Genomic DNA, 12,453 nt, shown 5'->3' with positions numbered 1-12,453 from the left:
CCATTTACTAATTTGGTAGATATCGACATTAAGTAAAATAATTCAGTTGAGATTGAGAGTCCATTTAAGGGTTAAACGAATATTAGCTTGCTCTTGGAATACCAATGAAAGAATGACTGAAACATAAGTACTATCTGGGTCCTAGAAGACCCACCAGCTAGGAGCCTCGTTTGCATTGATTCAATCATTTCTTTTTTACACAATTTATGTTTATAGAATCCTACTATGATTTCAGTCTGACTTTCAAAATATTTTTACCAATTCTACATCAATTTGACTCCGAATCTCAATCGTGTTGAAAGCTAGTAGTTGCAGGGGTGTATCACTCCTACGCAATTGTACCAAAGCCATTCCCTTACAATGTATGCTGTATTTTTATTTGGTAACAATGAGTACTCCTATTTACGTAGATCGTTCCATTAATTTAGAGTACAAAGTATGCATTATAAGTAGACTACGGATCTTTATGCAAATTCATACTTTTAATTCGGTTCGAGCGAGAGCGAGACAACGCTAAGCCGCGAGATTCGCGGCAATTGACAAAGTTAAAACGCTTAGGATGTCGCGAAGGCGTGATGATTGAATCTAAACGATCCCTGGCAATTTATTTCTGTTCGCGCGACGGTGGTGTTCTCGCGTTAGATTGAAAATCGTGGCTATTGACATTCTTGAAATCGTCGGAGCGTCGTGCGATCGCGCTCGAACGTAACGCGCCTGTTCGTAATTTATTTCCGTTCGGGCTTGTTAATTTGAAATTCATGGTTATCGGCATTCTTGAAATCGTTCGAGTGTCAGCTATTACGGTTCGAACGGTTTTCCGTCCATTCTGGTCGCATGCGTTGCTCTGAAAATTGTGGTAATTGTCGCGCTTAAAACGCCTCGTATGTCGCCGAGGCGCGACGCTTGAATCTAAACGCACTTTGTTAATTTATTTCTGCGCGGACGTAGCCTTGGAAATCGTGACCGTGATACCTGAATCGATGATTCGTTTCTCTCCGATCGCACTCCACCTTCGAGCATCTTAACTGTCCAAGCGCTTGCAAATAAACTTTTATCGAGTTTCGCAACGCGTACACCAATTAACCGAAAATTTCCCAAAGCTGAAAATAGTGTACGTCGGAGAGGTCATCAATTATCCGAGCGATGGGAGCCCCGCTCGGACAACGGAACGCTCGGATAATTGATGTTCGGATACGGGAGTCCGGCGTCGCGCTATTTTTAGCTTTGGAAATTTCAGTACGGCGCTGTTCGTGAATGAAATACCTCGACCGCGTCAATTTTAATGAACCCACTAATCCTCGTCGCGCGGCACGCTTCTTCGAGCTGAAAGCTAACCCTGACTTTGAGGCTGGATGTCCCGTAATCGCTCCTACTCGCGGCGGATTAACGAGCGACCAGACCAGTTTATAGTCGCGCGAACGTCACTTAGGGCCCCGACAGATCGCGACAGATGTCCACGACGACGCAGGAGCCCAACCTGCATCCCGGCTGCGTTCACGCTTCCTGTAGGGACTCCTCTTCCGGGGCTGGGACGACCTCTGACCCTGACACGCTCCCTACAAGCACGAGCCACCGCAATACACTAGGGAAATCTCTCGTTTCTTAACATTAGAACTATCAAAGTGATCAAAATGACCCGTGATGATTCGTATATTGCATTGCACATTTCCTTTAGTATCTATCGTTTTAATTTGTTCGATAGTTCCGGCGTTTCTTTTGCCCTGGAATTTTTTTTGCGTAACAGTTCGACAAATGTCTAAAGTCTCTTCAAACTCCAATTTAATTTCTTTTATATAATTGATCAACCCTGAAAAAAATTTTAATGGGAGATTCTAGAGGCCAAAATAAGACGAAAATCAAGAATACTAATTTGTTGACGGAGATTTCGTTAAAAAGTTATTAACGTTTAAAGTTCCGCCCGTACTGAATTTTTTTCTAGAAAGTGGGTAGGATTTCGGGGGTATGTCTATTGACCAAAAATGCTTATAATTGACCCCTGCAACCAAAAATAATTTTTCCAGAACGATTTCAAATTTTTTAATTTTGTCGAAAAATTTCACACCTTCGGGAATTTTTTTCTCGAAAGTGGGTAAGATTTCGAGGGTATATCTAATGACCAAAAATTATTGTAATTGACCCCCACAACCGAAAATAATTTTTTCAGAACGATTTGAAACTTTTCAATTTCGCCGAAAAATTTAGGCACCTACACGATTTTTTTTCTCGAAAGTGGGTAGGATTTCAGGGATATGTCTATTCACAAAAAATGCTTATAATTGACCCCTGCAACCAAAAATAATTTTTCCAGAACGATTTCAAATTTTTTAATTTTGTCGAAAAATTTCACACCTTCGGGAATTTTTTTCTCGAAAGTGGGTAAGATTTCGAGGGTACGTCTAATGACCAAAAATTATTGTAATTGACCCCCACAACCGAAAATAATTTTTTCAGAACGATTTGAAACTTTTCAATTTCGCCGAAAAATTTAGGCACCTACACGATTTTTTTTCTCGAAAGTGGGTAGGATTTCAGGGATATGTCTATTCACAAAAAATGCTTACAATTGACCCCTGCAACCAAAAATAATTTTTCCAGAACGATTTGAAATTTTTGAATTTAATTCTTAATAACTTTCTAACGAAACCTCCATCAACAAATTGGTATTCTTGATTTTCGTCTTATTTTGGCCTCTAGAATCCCCCATTAAAATTTTTCCTAGGGGTGTATTTCCGTAAGAAGAGAACGCGTTTAACGAACGTAAGAATTAGATAATTGGCTGGAACGAAAAATGTAGGAAAATCGGAGCAAGATCTTAAGCTGTTAACGATCGAACATCTTCTTGAGCATCGCATAGGCGTGCCTCGAGAAACTTGATACTAAATAAGGAAACCGTACGAAGGGATCAAGAGCGAGCGTTAGATTTTATTAGCTGGAGGATAGTAAAACAATTTATTCGGCCATTAAGAGTTTGAAAATGGAAATTGGCCAGTCTTCCTACGAGCTTCCAATGTTAGCATATTGAAATCGACCGGGAATGCGATTGCGATTCGCGAAAGGCTAGACGCAGAAGTTTATGTTGAATATTTCCTAATGAAATCCGATATTCGAGCGTGTCGTCTAACAACGCTTGTTCAATATTCTTTTTTTTACATTTCTGAATTCTTTATTAATTTCACAAGCTCGATTCGTCCGCTGTTCGATAAAAACCGAAACTTTACGACCCTGAGAGAAACAATTTTCAAGATTAAACGTGCACGATGATTTAACGTTATCGTGGAAATATTGCACCGCGTAAATAATTGTTAGCTCGTATTGCGTTTATTCTTGTTTGTCTTAAAAGGGGCCCAAGCAGGATTCCAGGCGTAATTCGAAGGAATTTGTCGAAAGAGGAGAAACTGGCTCGAAATTGATTCTCGTTGTGGTTGATATACGTCCACGGTTATTTATACTGAAAGTTTAGCTGGAAGTGCATCTGCTGAAACGCGGGTTAATGATAAATCTCACGGGTGGATTACAGCGGTGCGCGCGAGCGTGCGATGCGAGCGTTTCTCGGGCTAAGTAGGGGATATATCTCGAGCGAAGAGGCTATCCGGCGATGCTGCTTCCTGGCAACCGGTTCCAGCGAATGGCTTGATCCGTTTTGTTCATGTAGATATCACCGAGTCGAAGACGAATTCGCCTGGAACGCGTGCTCTTTTTCCACCCAACTACCCAGCCACTCTTCCTTGAAATCGACGGTATCGCGGATGCTCTCAGCAATCCCTGCACCAAGCACCATACAAAATAATTCAAATTGGTTGCAGTATCTGTCGAGCAAAGTGGCCCGCTTCTTTAAAGCCTCAATACATAATCAAACGTATCAAAAATATATTTGCGAAGGTAAATGTACGATTATAATAACAACGTAGAATTGCGATAAATAAAAGAAGTTGCATCCTATGCAAAAGAGGCCATCTCACTTGGACTGTCTTTATTTGGAAATTTATCCCTTTGCACTCTGCTGTACCCTCTGAAGAGACATCCAGCAAAGAATTTGGATGTACCCCCTAAGAAAACAGAATTATTGTTTTAAAAAATGTAAAGAAAGATATGTTTGCTTGGAGTATTTACTATCTATTTCATAAGAAAGTGTGCTCGAGTTAGTGATCGAAGAAAAGTCTCCGAGTGCAAAGGGTAGAATACCCTTCGTGGAACCATCTATGCTACAATTAGCTATATTTGAAATTGATCAATTGCACAGAACTTGCGCTGTCAGCTTCCTAGTCGTGCGTAAAAATTTCGAGGAAAGTCGTGGCGATTTAGACGGCGAGTCTACAGAAACGAGCACACTCCATTTTGGGTCAGGACGAGAAAATGAAATTGCCCCGTCGTTTGGCCAATTATTCGCGATCGGGCCCGGTCGAAACGTTGATTGCGTCCCGTGTAACGAGATTAATATTTTTATAAAAAGTTCATTTTCCGCTGGTTGCGCCCGGTTGCGCGTTCGATGGCGTACGAAAGTCGCGTTCGGAGTATTCCGGTGCTAATTGCGGTTTTGGACCGAGCAATTTGCGTCGAGGCAACGATTCGATCGCGATCGGGCACGGATAACGAGCAAAAAGGGGGGCGACGACGCTGGTTTATCGCGATACACGGCGTCCGAACTGAAAACGTCATCCTCCGCTTGTAATTTTCCTCCTCGAAAACTATCTCGACGACCTCGCGAATTAATAACCGCGAGATACGAGAAAGCGACGCGAACCCACCCCGACGGCAGCGTTTCGATAAATCTCGTAAAACAATCACCGTCTGTCGGTCGATTTTGTTAAATTTTGTAGAAGACCGCCTTGAATCCTCGGATGAAAATTATAAAATACGAGGGTTCGTATTTTGACAAACAAATTCGCAGAGCCTCTTCCGGGCGCCTGATAAATAAATATCGTTACGCGTCGGAAACCTGAATATTCATTGGGGGAAAAAAATAAATAAGTTATTTCGTGACTGGCACCCGTGCGAAGAGGTAGGGTCGGTGTATCATTTCATCCAACACCGCCGTGGCAATTAACGTGATTAATTCCACGATACGAGAAGAAAATATCGCCCCAACGTGTATATAGTGATGCATTTTTCTTCGGTCGTGGTCCCTTTCTAATCCTGACAGCTCACGCAATTTCATTTTTCTCGTCGCGCGATTTCGCGAAATGCGACGAGAATTGCGCTGCCGGCGACATGTACCCTGCACGAACTCCTAGAACAATATATCATTCGTTACGAGCCGCTTTCTATTAATAATCGCGGCCACGTCGATGTTGGGTCGATCGTGCGTCGATATCTCGAACCGTTCGATCCACCATTTCTGCTCTATCGATATATTCGATACCTTCTTCGGTACGGTGGCCATTCGTCGACTATCGTTCGATCCTCGATAGATGTATGAAAACTGCGTGTGTAGCCCTTCGATTTAGAAACAGTTTCTCGTTTAATTTTTTAAACGTATACTATTTAATTTTGTTTAAATTTGTAAATCAGAAATAAGTAAACAGCTGTAATTCCAAGTGAGATGCAACTTTTCTTTTTCAAATGTATGCAGCTTTGCAATTCGTATAAAAATTATATTTATCAAGAAGACAGTGCCCTTCTTTACAAATTCACACAGCTAGAATTATGACACTGAGAATTTGACCATTTCGCCCGGAATCCGGAATTAGAGCAAACAGAGTAAACATCGACCCTCTCCAGGTCCATAAACGCTCCCCCACGTTCGAAAATGTAGGGTAGGTCCCGGGAAGAGCCTCGCCCAGGATCCACCTGCTTACGAGGTGCTCGATCCCATCTCTACCGTCGCTGGAAACCGAAACTCGCGCTCCAGAAAATAAACCGCTCGCCGGGCGGATTCTCGTTTTCATCGGCTTGTTATCTAAAAGCAACGGAGGAACCCGCGTCCCGGTTAATTAGCGGCCCGTTTAATATTCAATATTCCCCGTCAGATTTTCTCGGTGGAAAAACCCTGGGCCCCGATGGAGCCCAGTAACGAAGCACGGAGTGCGCGACCACGCCGGAACGATAACCGATTCACCGTAATCGGGCCGTTTTATCGGGCACGAGCAGGGAGAACCGAGCGGCTAATCAGCCGTGGCACGATAATTGGTCCATGGGTCGCAATCATGCTCGTCGACGTCGCGAGTATGGTCCACGGCGAGCCTGTGTGAGAGCGTGTGCACGCGAACGAGCGTCCTCGTGAACGGATCTGTCGTCGTGGTGGCGGAGCGCCTCAGGAAGTTGGCTAGGCCGCGCGTCTGCATTATCGCGGGACGCACGCCAGCTTGCCCGCTATCTCGGCGAAACACGCGGCTTCTTGATAATCGCCCGGCTAACAATGCTCCTGCCACTTGTTGCCGCCAGCTACGGCCCTACCACTACAATCACGCCTTCAAAATCTCTCTTGGATCCTCCGGGATCTTCCTCTTCATCTCTCCCAGCCTTCCATCGAACATAACAAACCGAAACGCGTCTCCCATCGATCAGAATCTACTCTCTCCTCCCTCGATTTCTCAATGTTTCCAAATTTTTTCCACGTATTTTCATCGAAACTCGTCGCGTTGAGATTGTTCTCCTGGACCCTCCAGAATCTTCCTCCATCTCCCATCGATCAGAATCTACCCTTGCCCATCTCGATTTCTCAACATTTCCAAATTTTTTGCACGTATTTTCATCGAAACTCGTCGCGTTGCGATTTTCCTCCTGGACCCTCCAGAATCGTCCCCTTCATCTTCCTCCATCTCCCATCGATCGGAATCTACCCTTGCCCATCTCGATTTCTCAACATTTCCAAATTTTTTGCACGTATTTTCATCGAAACTTGTCGCGTAGAGATTTTCCTCAGGCTGAATGAGCTTGCAACTGCCCCTGCTTCGTCTCGAGAGTCATTATCCCGCGGATCGCAGTGTTTCCCGGGCGCTTCCGGTCGCGTAACTGATTTAACGGGCGCAACACTCGTCGTTAAAGCGTATTAACACGTCGAAGCCGGTGCTTTCGTACTTTCCCCCGATCGAGTCGCCGTGAAACAAGAACTGGAAGAACTTATCGGAACGACGGGGATTTTATGGTGTTCCCGAGGCTTTCTTTCTGGACTTTACAGACCGCTTTGCAATCTTCCAGATAACGCGACCGTGGTATTGTAGTACTGGTGAATCGGTTTCCTGCAGGATTGCGTCACTGCGTGGAAAAGGAGATCCCAAAGTCTCGATTATTAGATCATTCGTTTCCAATAGTGGGACCAATAAATTGGTCTAAGAATAAACGAGAACGATAGTAACACTAACCCCTCGACGTACGATTTAATTTCAAATAAATAATTTTCTCCGTACAAAGAATGGCCACGAAAAGGAATAGATTTGTTTTACGAACACTCATGATTGTGAAACTTGACATTAAGAACTCGTCTCAGACTCGTCATTGTATAAGGGGTTAAGAAACAGCGAGGACAACTCGATATTTGTGCAGAGAACTCCTTGGTGACAACCTGAGAGACACGTAGACGAAGTTTCGGTTATTGAATTATAGATTGGTTTCGAACAGTAATGCAGAAGGAGTAACTCGAACAACATTAAGTTGTCCCACGGGGCGGCTATTCTCGGAAGCAACAGTTCACGAAAAGGTTTCGAAGCATCGCGGCATCAGATAGTCGCGAGAGGTATTGTTCGCGAGATTGAAGACGAGTGATCGCGTTCGAGGTCCGTTTGGACGCCATGCGGCGAAAGGCGTGGTTGGGAAGGCCATTAGAATCACAATGTACCGCGTGCAAACAAACTGCTGTGCCGTGGCGAGATAGATAAGCTTTATCTGGCCGGATAGCTCTGGTCAGTCGGTTCGGGGAAAACCGCAGAATATCCAGAACGCGAGTCCTTGGTCGTTAACGAGGGCGCAGGATGTCGATCCACATGTTCTCCGCCTAATCGTCCACGAATCTTTCCTATCGAGACTCTGCAAAACTTTCCATCGTTCCAACATGTGCATTGGGTGGTCCTTTATATGTATTTCGATTCTATTTTCTTCTTTTTCACGTATATCACACGATATCGATGTGACTGTCGATGTACACTGAATAAGAATGGCAGTCGTCATAGAGAGATACGCAATTGTTCAACGCGTTGGAATTATTACAATCTTTTAAATAGAATTTATCGTCCAATTTATTACAGTGGAAAAATTCGAAGCCAATGATTTGGTCGTCGACCGACACTCTCTGAGAAATTCTTGAGAGGCCAAGAATACACCCAAGAAAAGCAGCTTTCCCACTAATTTTGGGGAACCGTTTCCCTGTTTCTCGGTTTAAATATAGGCTGACCCTCGGTCGGCCCGAATTTATACGGTTTTTTTTGGTGGGAGGGGGGATAAGCGGTCCCTCTCCTTGTGGAACGGTGGGGTGAGTTCTCCCCGGACTGGGCCACGTCGAGACGCGTCTCGACGCTCGAAGCAACAGGTGCACGACGCTCGCGTGCACGTTAAATACGCTCCAAAACACCGACGACCATTAGTTGTACTAATTAACGCGATCGACAGTTTGCAGCTCGATTAACCGCGGCTGGTTTCCGTCCCTGTCGATTAACGAAACACGGCCATCGCTGAGTTCAACGATCTCGAGAAAAACCTGAAAATAACATCGTCGCGTTCGGACAGATTGTAATCAAAACGACATTAAATTCTTGTGATCGGTATATTAACACATTTCCAGCTCCTGCAACGGCCCTTGCGTGACGTTATTTTTAAACGTTCGTAAACCGTACAAATTACTGCGAATGGCAAAATTGTCGAACGAAATGTAAAAGACCACTTTCGGTTCCCTGTACGTTTCAATTTAATATTCGTTTCTGTAATTGGGCTCGTGGTAGCGAATTCTTTACGATAGACAAATAATACGCAAGAAAGAAAATAAGTTACGACACGCCACACGGAGTTTTTGAAGTCTCATTAGGGGGGAAGTGTCGATTAGAAGCACGAACGATCGAGGGAGTCGTTTTCGCGCGAAAATCGACGGGAAAATTCACCGCTTTCTTGCGTGTAAAACGACGATTACGATTTTCTGTCGAACCGAGACGAGGGAGCTCGGAGATCGGTACCTCCAGATGCCATAATCGCCGCAAGTTTCCCATGGGGCCATTGTGTCGCTACTCTGCCGCTTGTGTAAACTCCTTCGGTCTTTTGTACGCCTTTATTGCTGATGGAAACCGCTCCTAGGAAACGGTATCGCTCGCCTTGTTGGCCAACGTTTCTTTCGATCGGTGAAATTTTGCCTGTTCGATCTGTTTCAAGAAAAAAATAAATTACCACGTTCTCAAAATAATTCTTTCAACGCTAGTTTTACGTCGAACTGACCAGTTTCAAGTCCCATATTTACAGAACTCGTAAATATTTCTACTTTTTAAAAAATCGGATTTTAGCGTGATCCTCGAAACGATGGGCTTTGATAAAAATATTTTTTTTACGTAAAATTACCAGATAGATCGAATTTTGGGATTCGTTGGGAAGCAACGTTTAGGTCGAATCGAAATGGGTAAAATGTTCGCGAGGATATTCGTACATCGTCGAAGTAAGAGAGTGGAAGATTTTGGAGGTACGCCGCGCAGGCTAGTAGTTTGTTCAGGACAGCTGCCGCAGTTGTTTGGCTGCTGAGTATATTCCAGAGTCGCCGTGGAAAGAGGGATAAGCCAGAAGACGTTGCCAGCACGTGCCCCGTGTCCGTTAAACTCATCTACAAACTTACGCCCGGCGTGTTCCACATGGTAGGGAAAAAATTACGACCCCGTAAGCAGCCGGGGCCGGATCGTTTTTTAATTCTCTGCAGCTTTTCGAAGCAGCGCACGCGTCGAGAAAAATTTTCGATCGTCGAATTTTCTCTTCGAGACGAGTCCTACCGCCATAGTTTCCCCTACAGTACCCCAAGCGTTGCTTGGCAATATCGCGAGTTATACAACTGCGTTTAATTTGTTCCAGGGTAGGCATTATTCTTCGACATTTCGCGTCAGAAATAATAGAAACACCGAAGTTGAAAATATTCAAGACTTTCGAAGGTTTCGAAGTCGATTTGTTCACCTTCAACTTTATTTAAATTTCTGTGACGTTCTCGCATAAAGAGACACTGGTACGCAATATCTGATCATTGATTCTTTTAATTATTTCGATGGAAACATCCTACGAAGAAGCCATCTTGACGAGAATGGCGAGGGTTGCATGATTTCGAGAAACACGGATAAATTAATGTTAAATTGGAATAAATCGTTCGTCACGCGACGACTCGTTGGAAAATTTCGATCGTCGTGTGCTCGATCGCTCGCGAAGTCGCCGGGTAGTTTGCAATTATAAGCAGAAAAATGCAGATCGCGGGCCTTTTTGAATACCAAATCGCGCGGATATTAATTCGCGTCTTCGACGAGCGAAGCAAACGGAACGAGATCGTAGCTCGGCACTTTCTATCGTGGATAATTAGTCGAAAGGCGAACTTTCATGGGGAACCGGGGTCTGTCGAAATAACTTCTGCAAAGAATGGTAACGCCGTTCGATTTCATTGTTCCTACGAGCCTCGAACGCGTTGGTATGCCCAGAGTCAAAGAATCGATTCTTCAAACTCGAGTCGCGAAAGAGTTCGTGCGTATTTTCCATATTAGAACATTATCAATTTTGGGAAATCACAATTACAGATAATCGTAAGCTGCGTAATTTATTTTCGTTAGCTCGAAATTCATGAATGATTAATTCCAAGGAAACAGTCTCCTCGGGCACAATGGAAATCTAATCGAGTATTCGTGAGGGTTTTAATCGTTAACCCTTAAAATCGTAAACGTCGTAACGAATTCCCGCGGTTGGTTTTTTTAACGAGGGGCCAATGGGATCCTCGCACGAAAAGAACGGAATATAGATCCTCGTTCACGAATAGAAATGTGTTTTTTAAGTCAATTAAGGCTATCGGATGAAAGAAATATTTCTGTTGTCAGCGTATAATTGGTACGGAGTTAGAGTCGAGCACCGAGCATGCCGCAAATAACACGAGCTATGCAAATTTATGTTGAACGAGACGGGTCAAGTGTCACCTGGGTCGCGGGTCGTTAGCCATTTGCATTTCCATTCGATTAAGCAATGGTCACCGCGTCCGACTTGGCTTCGATCGGTCGATATCGAATTTTTCTCTACGAAAAAAGAAGACGGGACGCGCACCTGTGACCCCTCGTCACCCTCGCGATACTTTCATTCGAATATCACCAAAACCCCTCTTATTACGCGGCTCTGACCTCCAGGAACCGATACCATCGGATACCCGAATTTTTTAGCCACGAAAATTAGTTTTTTTCAAAGTTTGCTCGCAGGGAAACTTCAAATGAAAGTTTGTAGATTTTAATTTTCAGGATTTTCTCTTGATAGAACGATTAATACGATCAAATTGACGGGGGTTTTGTAAGATTCTCATACTTGAATTTGTTAAAAATTCCCTTAAAAAACCCTCAACGTGACGACTGTGGGTAAAAATATGTGCAATTCTAACCGTAAATCTAGCGTTAAATTAAAAATGATTAAAAATAACAAAAAATAGAGGGAAGAGAATACTATTGTCAGAATTCGAACGTAGTTCAGTCTTTTGCCAAAAAATTAGTAAGAAAATGGGAAGACACGGTGGGGCCCACGAGCAGGGGGGTCTCTGGGCCTGACAGGAGATAAATCCAGCTACGAAACGACTGATTCACGGTCCGCGAAATCCGAGGAGAATCGCGCGGATTACGCACGCCTCGGCATTGGTCGATCGTACGCGGCATTCGCAACGAGCCAGCCACAGGCGTCGTTCCTGCAAAAGTTGCTCGATTAGGATTCCGTCCACGTTGGCAGCGTTGCGCCGTGGCACGTGGGTTTTCAATTCGACTCCCCCGGTAGCCGGCGGCGTCGTTGTTTCAACCTTCGACGAGGAGAGACGCTCCTTCCTTCGATTACACGCTTGCCCGGCGTCCGTACTCGCGCCATCATGAATAATTCCGTAACGACGGTGCTACACTTTCCTCTATTGCTTGTAATTTATCCCCCAAAAAGTTTCACGATGCTCCAGAATTTTACGCGAATTAGGATCCACCGTCGTGTAAACTCTTCATCGACTCCTCCATCGATCCTAATCCCAGGTACTCTGGATCTTCCGCTGTCGCAGACTTTCTGTAAAAAGTACTCTACGGAGGGACGATGTGTTCCTCCTTGCGTAAGAGAACCACAAGACCCGTTGTTACTAACTTGTAACTGACTCGTAACGTGGTCCTTTGTTTTCACACCAGGCAGCGTGTTATATCTTATCAAACTCGCTGCCTTACGGTTCTTCCGTTTACGATAAACAAGAGTTACTTCAGAGAGATTATATTTTTAGAACGAAACCGAGTCTTTCGATATCTACCACGCAGGCTTGAAAAAATTCACGGGAAACGAACGAGATTCGAACGTGGAAAT

General features: G+C 44.2%; 1 protein-coding gene across 5 annotated transcripts in view; it reads left to right on the top strand.

Annotated features, from left to right (window-relative positions):
- Pnt (ETS transcription factor pointed) overlaps positions 1-12,453 on the top strand; it is a 133,149-nt gene that overhangs the window by 84,100 nt on the left and 36,596 nt on the right. The gene's annotated exons all lie outside the window — the stretch shown is intronic.

The sequence above is a fragment of the Colletes latitarsis genome, chromosome 2 (genome assembly GCF_051014445.1).
Source record: "Colletes latitarsis isolate SP2378_abdomen chromosome 2, iyColLati1, whole genome shotgun sequence".
Classification (NCBI taxonomy): Eukaryota; Metazoa; Arthropoda; class Insecta; order Hymenoptera; family Colletidae; genus Colletes; species Colletes latitarsis.
Note: the sequence above shows the minus strand (reverse complement) of the source record. Positions and strands in the feature narration are given on the sequence as shown.